The sequence below is a fragment of the Bidens hawaiensis genome, unplaced genomic scaffold (genome assembly GCF_021521415.1).
Source record: "Bidens hawaiensis isolate Kalapana, Puna unplaced genomic scaffold, B.hawaiensis_p1.1 tig00049768_1, whole genome shotgun sequence".
Lineage (NCBI taxonomy): Eukaryota > Viridiplantae > Streptophyta > Magnoliopsida > Asterales > Asteraceae > Bidens > Bidens hawaiensis.
In genome coordinates, this window is record NW_027498904.1 from 10,481 (window position 1) to 22,988 (window position 12,508).

A 12,508-nucleotide genomic window follows, 5' to 3' on the forward strand; every position below is an offset into this window, starting at 1 on the left:
TTGAATTGATAATTCTTCAAGAAAATTAATAATTAAAATGGCCTGCACCATAGTGAAACAAAAAAAAAAAACAACTAACATGTGCTACTTTATACATAAAGTTTCATCAAAATCATAATGGTAACTAACAAACCTCGGGATCTCGAGGATCAATTGTGATGTCTTTTTTAGGGCTTCATGAGCCTTAGTAGTCTGGTTAAACTGAAGAGAACCACATAGTATATTCATGTATCAAGAACAGTTGGTAATAACCTGCTACCTAGGGCTTATTATAAGTCTCTCTACGTAAAAAGAAAGCTTATATTAAGACCCAATCATATATGACTAAGCAATCGAACAAAAAAATTACAAAACCACAACATGATAACAAACCATAATTCTATAAGAATCTTCAATTAACGAATTAACAAATCTAAGAAGTCTAATACCTGTAATCAAGGAAGCCATAGCCCAGAATTGATATCAGAAGACCAGAACTCAGTTTAAAACTCTAAATTCAACCAGGGATGTTACTGAGACTAAAAGAGCCACTTTACGCCTCACCGTCTGAATTTGAGGATTTAGGGTTTGCTTTGGGTCCGCAAAACACCACAATATTATGATCTGGAATGAAGAACACAATCCAGTAAAGGTAATTAATTGCCAAAATAGGATTGAATACTGGTATTAGGACCTTTCATAGAATCATAAACCTGGACTCATCGGAGGATGATACGATCGCCTGAACATGAGAATGTCAGCCAACAAGTAGTTTTGATTATAATTGAATATGAATCGAGTTAAGAATCCAGAGAGCAAGAGAGAGAGAGAGAGACACGTTTGAATTGCCAACGGATGAGTGAAACTATCAAATAAAAGGATGTTAAGACATAATTGAAGGAACAATTAAAACAATTAAAGAAGCAATTGATGTTCGCCTGAGGTTTATTGTAACTGACCGATTGAATGGATGAAGGCGTCGGCCGGTGAGGGAACATTTTCGATTTGACTCAATTACTTAATTATTCAATTACATCGAACAAAGACTTACTGATTCAATTCGTTCACATACTTACAAATATTTTTATTTCCATAATGGAGTACAAATCATTCACTCACTGGGACTCTGTTATCACAAATCCATCTAAACAACTTACTATTTAATTATGTAATCGGTTATCTCGCACTCATATTATCACATTCACAAATTATCAAGAGTAATTGATAGCTATTTTCTCGTACGCATATTACAACATCATCAAACTATCAAATATAATAAAAGTATTATTAAACACCTTAATATTTGAACAATATCCCTCATGTTCACGATTATCACATCTAAATTAACGAACTTATCACAAGTAACTCAACACCCCCAATAACTATCAATTACATCTCAGTTATCACCCTCAAATTTTAAGTATTAACATTTTAATTTGTTATGCTTCGACAAAAATCTCATATCAAATCACCTCATTGATTATATCATCTACTCAAAAAATTGTCGTATAGATTCTCTGTAACATCCTAAATTTTCATATTTAATAAAATAAAGTCGCGTTTAGTTATTGGGCCTAAATAAGTAATTAATACTAACAAGGAAAATGTCATGGACTTGGATTAATTATGGTGGATTAAAGGGTAATGGGCCTTAGGTCTATGGGCTTTAAGGGATATAAATACCCCTTAAACCATCCTAAAACCCTAATCCTCATTCCATCTTTCCATATTTGCCTACACACTCCAAACACACACATAACCACCTTACGGCCGGGAGAGAAAGAGGGAAAGCGAGATTGAGCGAACATTCGATTTTGGTAGATCTTTGCTATACGAGCCATACACAAGATCTAGAGTCCATAAGCAAGTTAACCGAGACCGAAAGGTAAGCCGTTTTACTTTAAAAAAAAGTTTAAGTTTTCATAAACGTTTAGCCTTGAAACTTAGAACGGGACTAGATCGGTTGTAAATGAAATGTAAAGTTAGAAACATGATGATAAAACGAACCTAATGAACCCATAAACCTGTGCGGCTCGATTAAAAGAAAACCCTAAGATCTAGTTTGGAACGTTTTAGCTTAAAGGTCCAACCTTTATGCGTTTTCGGGCCGAATCTTATTAAAAATGACCAAAGGGATAATCGCGGGTTGGTTAAAATAATAACCAAGAATTAAACGATAAAACTGAGATGATTATAGAGGTTTCGGATGAACTGTAGCTGCAACTGAACAACTTCGCCTGCAAGCTTAAGATTGCTTGCAAGCAAGTTCGCCAACTGATCAACTTCGCTGTTGATCAAGTTCGCAGCTGGATAAGTTCGTTTGTGGATTAACTTCGCTGCCACAAGTTCGCCAAGCTAGGTTCGCTAAGCCAAGTTCGCCAAGCTGTAACTTCGCCTGGCGATAAGTTCGTTCAACGCTAACTTCGCTACATGCTAAGTTCGCTGGACGCTATCTTCGCTGAACACTAACTTCGCCGGACACCAAGTTCGCCGAGTACTAAGTTCGCCAGGACTAAGTTCGCCAGAACTAAGTTCGCCTAACATTAATTTCGCCTACGCTTAAGTTCGCTATCGATAAATTCGCTTAATATTAAGTTCGCCAAAAGCTAACTTAAGCTCGACCCCAGCCAGGGGCTCTGCCCCTTGGACCCTGCTAGGGGCTGCCGCCCCTAGAACCCCGCTGCCAGGGGCGCTGCCCCCGGACCCCCGTTCGTTGTGGGGTATAGTTGAATTAGAAACACAATATAGATAGCGATAGTTGATCCGTGCATAGCTCAAGAAGGGAATAACAATTAACGGTGAACATAATCGTGTTCAGGTGAGTTTCTAGCCCCATTTCCTAGTTATGTTTTCGGGGCTGTGTGCATACTCGATGTGATTAGTTAATACACTTACCTTAAGTGGTAAGTGTATGCCCTATATGATTTATGTATGAATGAATGCTTGACGATGCATGAACGATCTTCGGATATTGCATGTGCCATTAAGGGATAGTATAAAGGTATGATGTATAGATAATGTATGGACGTATGAAAGTTATAATTATGAATGTATAGAAAGGTACGAGAGGTACAAATAGAACGAGGGAACCGACCCTAATAACGTCGGAGAATGTAGGGAACCGACCCTAATAATGTCGGCGAATGTAGGGGACCGACCCTAATAACGTCGGCGAATGTAGGGGACCGACCCTAATAACGTCGGCGAATGTAGGGAACCGACCCTAATATGTCGGCGAATGTAGGGGACCGACCCTAATAATGTCAGAAAATGTAGGGAACCGACCCTAATAATATCGGCGAATGCAGGGGACCGACCCTAATAATATCGGCGAATGCAGGGGACCGACCCTAATAATATCGGCGAAGGTTATATGACGTAAGGCTCTTTGAAACGTATGTGTATGAAATGAAAGTACGTATGTTATTATGAAAGAATGAATGAAAGTACGCAAGTATGTAAGTATGTAAGATAGTAGGAAGGCGTGTACCTTCGGGTGCATAGGTAAATATGTGAATGTATTGTATGTTGCTTGATTAACTAGAACTCACTCAGCGTAGCTGACTTTTAGTATGTACGCAGGCTAATCGACTGAGACAACTAGCTTGAGGGAGACACATGGAAATACTGAAGAGGCTGGCATCTGAAGATTTTTCGTGTTGTTTTGATACTATGTTTTATGTTATGCTTTTAAAAGACAAGTTATGGATGTTTGTAATGGATGGTTGACAGTTTATATTATTCCGCGAAAGTTTTTAATTAACTCTGATTTTAGAACTGCGTTTATGAGTAAATCCAACACCAAAGTAGAGCTACCGGTGACGGGGCCTTACATTATCTCATTTAAATTCTGACTTATCCTTAAGTCATGATTAACGCTAGCACAACTTATGTCGAATATCACTATTTCCTTAATAACTAATAAGAAATTTACACAACTTATTATTTATACTCATTTAATCTCAATTTACATAATTATAGAATGATTTCTACATCAAACAATACATGTCATATATTCTCTACACCCGCTTTATGACCACAAGTACTGTTAAAGAGATAGCTCCTACAACCTCTAGGCTATATATTCTAACTCCAAACACTAATGCAAAAAATTTAATCTTGTTCACTAATTTCTTTTAGAGAAATTTCGATTCATTTACCGTTACTCACATCCATAACAACGATAATAACGATAATAACAAACGCAAGCTTAATAATTGACGTGTGTGAATATATATATATATATATATATATATATATATATATATATATAAATATTTAAGTAAAAGTTCCACACAAATCGGGTTTTAAAATAGGTTTTCACCTACAACTAAACCACACACGAAAGGCAAGTGTACCTATCGTTTGTAATAAAGTGTCGGTAAGAACCGAGTATCAATCCATGGACACGGAAACTTTCTAGTACTAAATCTTTGTAAATGACCAACCGAACAAATAAATATTGATTTGAATATTTAACTAATTAAACTAGCATACAATGAAAACAAAGCAAGTAAAAATACAAGAAAAACAATCAATCCAACAAACTACCTAGACAAGAATTCACTCTACTAACATGACAAAATAGCAATGATATGGCAAACATCATGAATCTAAACATAAATACTAGATTTCAATAAAGCAACCTAATACTAGCAAATAATCATCATGATGGGTTTTCAATCAAGAGATAAAAATAGACTAACTTGTTTGTCAAAACAACAAAGTCTCATAATCAAAGGAAAGCTAGCATGAACAACATTCTAACCACCTAAGATTACACTAAAGTAGCCAAATTCATGAAACTAATATAAACTTATGAAACTTTAACTAGCAAGTCATCACCGAGTCAAGAATCATAACAACACTCATCAATTTTCCAATATTAAGTGTAGGGTTTCATACTCATCAATAATTATATAACCAAGTTAATTTTTACTAGTCATTCCTAACTTAGCAATGTAAACAAAGATTTCATGAACATTCAAAGTTTACAAACAAACATCTAGAACATAGTTTTCCAACATGAATGCCTAAACATTTGCAAAACTAACAAGGTTATGTAACATAACAAGCATGAACACCATCAATATCAACTTATAAATTCAACCATATTCTTGAAAGAAAACCACTTTACCAAAATCATGCATAGATAATATATCACATTAACAAGAGTTTCAACATTGTCTAGATAGCAAAAGTAATTAGCCCATAAGGCTTAATACAACTACAATCAAACTAGAAATAAGCTTACAAAACAAGTTCAAGAACAAAGGAATGCAAACTAAGATCAAGCAAGGATTGAAGGATGGAATGATGAATCTTGTGTTGGTGGAAGCCTCCAAGAATCCCCAAAAATTGCTGCACTTGGTTGGGAGAGAATCCCCTAGACTCCACACACCAAAATGAAGTGAAAATAAGTGTTTATAAGATTCTGGTCAAAGTGCATGGTCATGCACAAAAAGTGCATGGTCGTGAACTATTTTGGGTAAGTCAAACTTTCACTTTCGGCGGCTCAGAGTTGCAGGTTCCAAAAAAGTGCACGGTCATGCACAAAAAGTGCATGGTCGTGCATTCCCGGCACTAACTAGTGCACTTTCAAAATTAATGTGTCTTGTCCTCGGCATCGGATAGTGCACGGGCTCGTGCCCTCAGAAGTGCATGATGGTGCACAAAAAGTGCATGATGGTGCAGTTTCACTTTTGGCACGATAGTTGTGACACCCGGTAAATTCCCAACCCCTTAAACTAAGTAATCAACCTAATAATTAGGTGATTGTAAATATTATGCGCGCCATGTTAGTCAGCGCGTGCATTTGTTATGTACGCCCTGCGCGAGCGCGCTATGTTAAGAAATCAGCGCGGGCACATTATGTGCGCCCGGCGCGAGCGTATGTTAGAATCAGCGCGGGCATTTGTTATGTTTACCCTGCGCGAGCGCGCCATGTTAGTCAGCGGGTGCATGTGTTATGTGCGCCATGCGTGAATGATTTGGCTTTATGTTTTCATGTAACTTAAACGTTATGTTGTCTATGGGTTGACCATCCCGCATGATGCTAAGGCGGGTGCATCCTACATCGTTTATGCGCGGGCGGAAGGGAACTAACCTACCCGCATGGCGGGAACGTTGAGAGCTAGTTTGTCTGAAGCTCCAGGATGGAATTGACTTCAACATGACTGATCACTATGTTGAAATACCAAGACCACCTGGAGAATCTACAAATGAAACTCAAATGTCCCTAACTGCGAGAAGGTTACGCACCTACCCGCAGCAAAGAAATGTTCTACACGCAGAAAGCTATGCGCACCAAGTTATACGCGCAGAACACTTAGTCAAAATGTTCAGATTTAAGGAAATTGTCCCCGCCCAAAAGAGGGCGGTAGCGTGTTTCAGAAAACTTCTACTTTTTACTGTACACTGTCTAAAGCACTGAAAAAGCAAACTGTAAAAGTCAACTGCCAGCCACCCACTCTCACCAGCCACAGCCCTGCATGTCCTGTCCATATCAAATCAGAATCTTTAATCTACTTTTCTACTCTTTTTAATAAATAATAATAATTTCCATACTTTATCATCATTTCAAAAGATTACAATTCCCTAAAGCAAGGGATTGTGTTCCCTTGAGTTTGCCTATAAATTTGTAGCCTAAATTATCACCCAAAACACACTTCAAAGAACTACAAACTTGCACTAATCCTCTCCCAAGCATCCGTTGTTTCCAGCTCCGATCCTGTTACTAGGTAAGCCGAGAATATAACCTTGAGACCTACTATCCAACCCTTATATTCTCCTATTACTTGATCTTAATATATATACTTGTTATTTAATCGTATTCTAGACCTTCGAATCCGAGGCCAACACCAAGAAACCTGAATCCTGTTTAATCTCTTAACAAAGAACCACAGGTGAGTCTCACAGCCCCTATTTTCACTGTTTTCACTATTTTTAAACTGTTTGCGGGGCGAGGGACACGTACTTAAATAATGATTTATCATGGTATACTTACAAGCTATGCAAGCGATTACGTGTTTAAGTTATGTTTCATGATGAGCAATGCGAACAGTTATCTATGGTTTTTCGATGTTAGTGCACCAGATTCGAGTAAGTGATCACTTTACCATTGGAACTCTAAGGGTAGGGACTGCTGGTTTGATCCACCCACTCGTAGGGGTCGCACCTCTTTGCATGGACGAGTGCCTAGTATGGTCATGGGGCAGTACTATGGGTTTGAGCCCGCTCGTAGGGGTCGCGCCTCTTTGCATGGACGAGCGCCTTGTTTTCCGGCACAACGTCCGCGCGTAACCCGCGGGACGGAATTATTATTTTAGCTCGTAGGGGCAATGCCTCTTTGCATGGACGAGCACAGTTTCTCAGAATTGTTCGCAGCGTAACCCGCGGGACAGTATCCTTAGCTCGTAGGGGCAATGCCTCTTTGCATAGACGAGCATAGTTTTCCAGAAACGTCTGCGCGTAACCCGCGGGACGGTATTACATTATTTTAGCTCGTAGTGGCAGCGCCACTTACACAGACGAGCACAGTTCCCAGAAATGTTCGCAGCGTAACCCGCGGAACGGTTTTATCAGAATATGTTAATATAACTGTCTTACCAAGCATGTGTTTTAATGATGCTATCAGAATTATGTTTCAGAATGATTATGATGCAATACGATTTATCAAGTTACTAAAACTTGTGAACTCACTCAGTTTATACTGATTCAAATGTTTTTACGTGTCTTTCAGGAGATAACTAGGTAGCGCATGGAGTCACACTTAGAGCACCTCACGCTGAACATCTAAAACTAGCTTTTTGGAAGATTTTAGTTCTATCCCTTCGATGCGCGTGGTTGTACCCGCCGCGCAAGGGGATATGGCGTGGAAATCTTCAACAATTTTTATACTTGGATGTTTTTATGTAATCTTAAACAATGTAATGTATTTGTATTAAACATTTCATGCGCAAAGAAAATCTTTGAATGTTTTGCAATGGCCCGTGCTTAATTATCAATCCCCACTCGCGCGCGCCCGGCTGTTTCCGCCGCTCAGGGCCGGGTGTGACAGATTGGTATCAGAGCACTGGTTATAGCGAACTAGGAAAAGAAGTTTTTAACCTAGACTATAACCTTTGGGGAATCGCATGAAATATTTTCAAAAGAATATGTTCAAAAGAAAAATCACACACGCACTTAGGAACACGGGTCACAGTGTCTAGAGATAAGAACATTATGTGCTCTGAGTACATGCGCTAAGTTTGTTATATTTTCTTTTTATGAAAAGAATGCCTCCAACCAGAGCCAAGGGAATTACCATGACACCCGAGGAGCTCGCAGAAATAATCGCGCAGGCGATTGCAACGCATGAGGCCAGCAAGGCCGAATCTAGTCAGGGTCGCCAAGAGAACGAGACCCCAGAACCCGAATCAGGAGCCTTGGACAAAGGATGCTCCTATAAAACATTCATGGCCTGTAGGCCTTGGCCGTTCAAAGGCACCGAAGGAGCCATTGGGCTCTACAATTGGATTGACAAGATGGAGACCGTTCTCTCCATCAGCGGATGTAGTGAAAACCAGAAGGTCCTTTACGCGACCTGCATGTTCCAAGAAGCAGCTTCGTCTTGGTGGAAGCTCCAAGTAAAGACTTTGGGGCGAGAAATTGCTCTTCACAAGACCTGGGAAGAATTGAAAGAAATGATGATGAGAAAGTTCTGCTCTCGCGCAGAAATTCAGAGCTTGCAACAAGAATTCTGGAACCACACCATGGTAGGAACGGATATCGATGCCTACACCAATCGTTTCAACGAGCTTTGCCAGCTGGTGCCAGACATGGCAAACACAGAAGAAAAGAAAATCGAGAGGTACATCTTTGGGTTACCTCCTGTCGTTAGAGTCCCGCTCAACGCCGCCGCACCTCCGACCTTTGACGAGGCGGTTGCGCGAGCCATCACCCTTACAAGGGATACGGTTCGTGCGGGTATGTTGACCGCTCGCTTGAACGAGCAGCGAACCCCTGACTCCAAGAGGAAATGGAACTCCCACCGAGGGTCAGACTTCAAGCAGCCACCGCCCAAGAAGCAGGAAAGCACAAGGGTTTACGCGATTCAAGCCGCGGAACCATCAAGGAAAGGATACAGCGGGCCTCGCCCATGGTGCAGCAAATGCAAGTATCACCACGAGGGTGAATGCGCAAAAATCGAATGCGCCAAATGTGGCAGATCAGGACACAAGGCGAGGAATTGTCGCATCAGAGAAGCTGGATCGAGCGACAGCTGCTACGCATGCGGGAAGCCTGGACACTTCAGTCGGGATTGCCCACAGAAAGGAAACCAAGCTCGCGGGAGAGCTTTTGTGATCGGCGCGGGTGAAGCAAAGGAAGAGCCGAATGTGGTAACCGGTACGTTTTTGCTTAACGGTCATTATGCATCTGTCTTATTTGATACTGGCGCTGACCTAAGTTTTATATCCCATGAGTTTAAAAACTCCCTGGGCTTAGCGACCAGTAGGCTAGACAAACCTTATACTATAGAACTAGCCAATGGTAGGCAGTTATGCGCGAATGAAAGGACTGAGCAATGTGTGTTAGTCATGGGAGGTCATGAGTTCAATATAAACTTGTTGTCAATAGATTTGGGAAGTTTCGATATTGTGGTAGGTATGGATTGGTTGGTCGAAAATCTCGCGGAGATTGTTTGTCATGAGAAGCAGGTTCGGATTCCACTGTTGAACGGAGAAACTTTGATGATTCAAGGGGAAAGAAGGGGAGTTGCGACGAAACTGATTTCATGCCTAAAGGCGCGTAAGTGCCTAAGGAAAGGGTGCTACGCCTTCCTGGCGCATGTAGTAGAGAAAGGAGATGAGCGAAGAATTGAAGACTTGCCAGTAGTGCGCGAATTTCCAGAAGTTTTTCCTGAAGATTTGCCCGGATTGCCGCCGCCGCGACAAGTCGAATTTCGTATTGATTTGGTCCCAGGAGCTGCGCCAGTAGCTCGAGCGCCTTATCGCTTAGCTCCATCTGAGATGCAAGAGCTATCCAATCAGTTACAGGAACTTTTAGATAAGGGTTTCATACGCCCAAGCTTTTCACCTTGGGGAGCTCCAGTACTGTTTGTAAAGAAGAAGGATGGTTCGTTCAGAATGTGTATTGACTACAGGGAGCTGAACAAGCTGACAGTCAAAAATCGGTACCCCTTACCGAGGATTGACGACTTATTTGACCAGTTGCAGGGATCCAGTTATTATTCGAAGATAGATCTACGGTCAGGATACCACCAACTTAGGGTCCATGAGGAAGACGCGCCAAAGACAGCCTTCCGAACCAGATATGGCCATTATGAGTTCTTAGTAATGCCTTTCGGGCTAACTAATGCGCCGGCTATATTCATGGATCTGATGAACCGTGTGTGCAAACCATATTTGGACAAGTTTGTGATTGTGTTTATAGATGATATTTTGATTTACTCTCGAACCAAGGCCGAGCATGAGCAACACCTGAGAATGATTTTGGAATTGTTAAGGAAAGAAAAGTTGTATGCGAAGTTTTCCAAGTGCGAGTTTTGGCTTAGAGAAGTTCATTTTCTCGGTCATGTTGTAAACGAGAAAGGAATTCATGTCGATCCTTCTAAGGTTAAAGCCATCGAAAACTGGGAAGCGCCAAAAACCCCAACTGAGGTGAGGCAATTCCTAGGACTAGCTGGCTACTATCGACGCTTCATTGAGAACTTCTCCAAGATAGCTCTACCTCTGACCGCGCTAACTCAGAAGGACAAGGCGTTTATTTGGGGCGAGAACCAGGAAGCAGCGTTTCAAATGTTGAAACAGAAGTTATGTAGTGCGCCAATCTTATCCCTGCCCGAGGGGACAGATGACATCGTTGTTTACTGCGACGCTTCACACCAGGGACTCGGATGTGTCCTTATGCAGCGAGACAAAGTCATAGCGTATGCCTCACGCCAACTTAAGACCAATGAGAAGAACTACACAACGCATGATCTGGAACTTGGAGCTGTTGTCTTCACGCTAAAGATTTGGCGCCATTACCTCTACGGTACGAAATGTGTAATCTTTACGGATCATAAGAGCCTCCAACATATATTCGATCAGAAGGATTTAAACATGAGGCAACGAAGATGGGTTGAATTGTTGAATGATTATGATTGCGAGATCAAGTATCATCCGGGGAAAGCGAATGTGGTAGCAGACGCGCTAAGCAGAAAGGAGCGAATAAAAACGCTACGAGTCAAGGCTCTAAGGTTGACAATTCACGCAGAGCTCTCTACGCGCATCCGAGACGCTCAGCAAGAAGCCTTGAAACCAGAGTTTGTTAAAAACGAATGCCTTGGGGGTATGGTTAAAAGTTTGGAACTGAAAGAGAACGGCAATCTATATTTCGCTAACCGCATATGGGTCCCTCTCAAGGGAGGATTGCGCGAGCAAGTTTTAAACGAAGCTCACAAGACGCGATATTCCGTACATCCTGGCGCAGACAAGATGTACCAAGATGTTAAAATGTTGTATTGGTGGCCCAATCTTAAAGGGAGCCATCGCGACACATGTCAGTAAGTGCCTGACGTGTTCAAAGGTAAAGGCTGAATACCAGAAGCCATCGGGGTTGCTTCAGCAGCCAGAAATTCCCATGTGGAAGTGGGAACAAATCTCTATGGACTTCATCACCAAACTACCAAGGACACCTGGGGGTTACGACACGATATGGGTTATTGTAGATCGGCTAATTAAGTCAGCGCACTTCCTGCCGATTAAAGAAACTGATAAAATGGAAAAGTTAGCCCGGCTATATATTCGAGAAGTAGTTTCAAAACATGGAGTCCCAGTGTCCATCATTTCTGATAGAGATAGTCGGTTCACCTCAAGGTTTTGGAGATCATTACAAGAGGGGTTAGGTACTCGACTGGACATGAGTACGGCTTATCACCCCCAAACGGATGGACAAAGCGAACGAACGATCCAGACATTGGAAGATATGCTGCGCGCGTGCGCGATCGATTTTGGAGGTAGTTGGGATACCCACCTCCCGTTGGTTGAATTTTCTTACAATAACAGTTATCACACAAGCCTCAAGGCAGCGCCGTTTGAAGCTTTATATGGGCGCAAGTGTAGATCCCCACTGTGTTGGGCTGAAGTGGGCGACAAGCAAATGACTGGTCCAGAAGTGATCCAAGAAACAACAGACAAGATTTTTCAGATAAGGGATCGCCTTAAGGCAGCACGCGACAGACAGAAAAGTTATGCTGATATGAGAAGGAAACCGTTGGAGTTTCAAGTAGGGGATAAAGTACTTTTGAAAGTCTCTCCATGGAAGGGAGTCCCCCGTTTCGGTAAGCGAGGAAAGCTAAATCCGCGCTACATTGGACCATTTGAGATCCTGGAGAGGATCGGTCCAGTTGCTTATAAACTCCGTCTACCCGCCGAACTCAGTGGAGTTCATGATACGTTTCATGTATCCAACCTCAAGAAGTGTTTATCTGACGAAACGTTGATTTTACCGTTGGAAGAAATTCATATTGACAAACAGCTGCACT

At 41.5% G+C, this 12,508-nt stretch overlaps 1 long non-coding RNA gene across 1 annotated transcript; it reads right to left on the reverse strand.

Moving 5' to 3' along the window:
* Positions 1-335: 335 nt before the first annotated feature.
* LOC143598187 (uncharacterized) lies at positions 336-979 on the reverse strand. The gene is made up of 3 exons (XR_013147065.1): positions 939-979; positions 693-844; positions 336-603 (listed from the first exon to the last, which is right to left on the reverse strand). It is a non-coding gene; the product is annotated as an uncharacterized LOC143598187 (long non-coding RNA).
* Between the last annotated feature and the right edge of the window lie 11,529 nt (positions 980-12,508).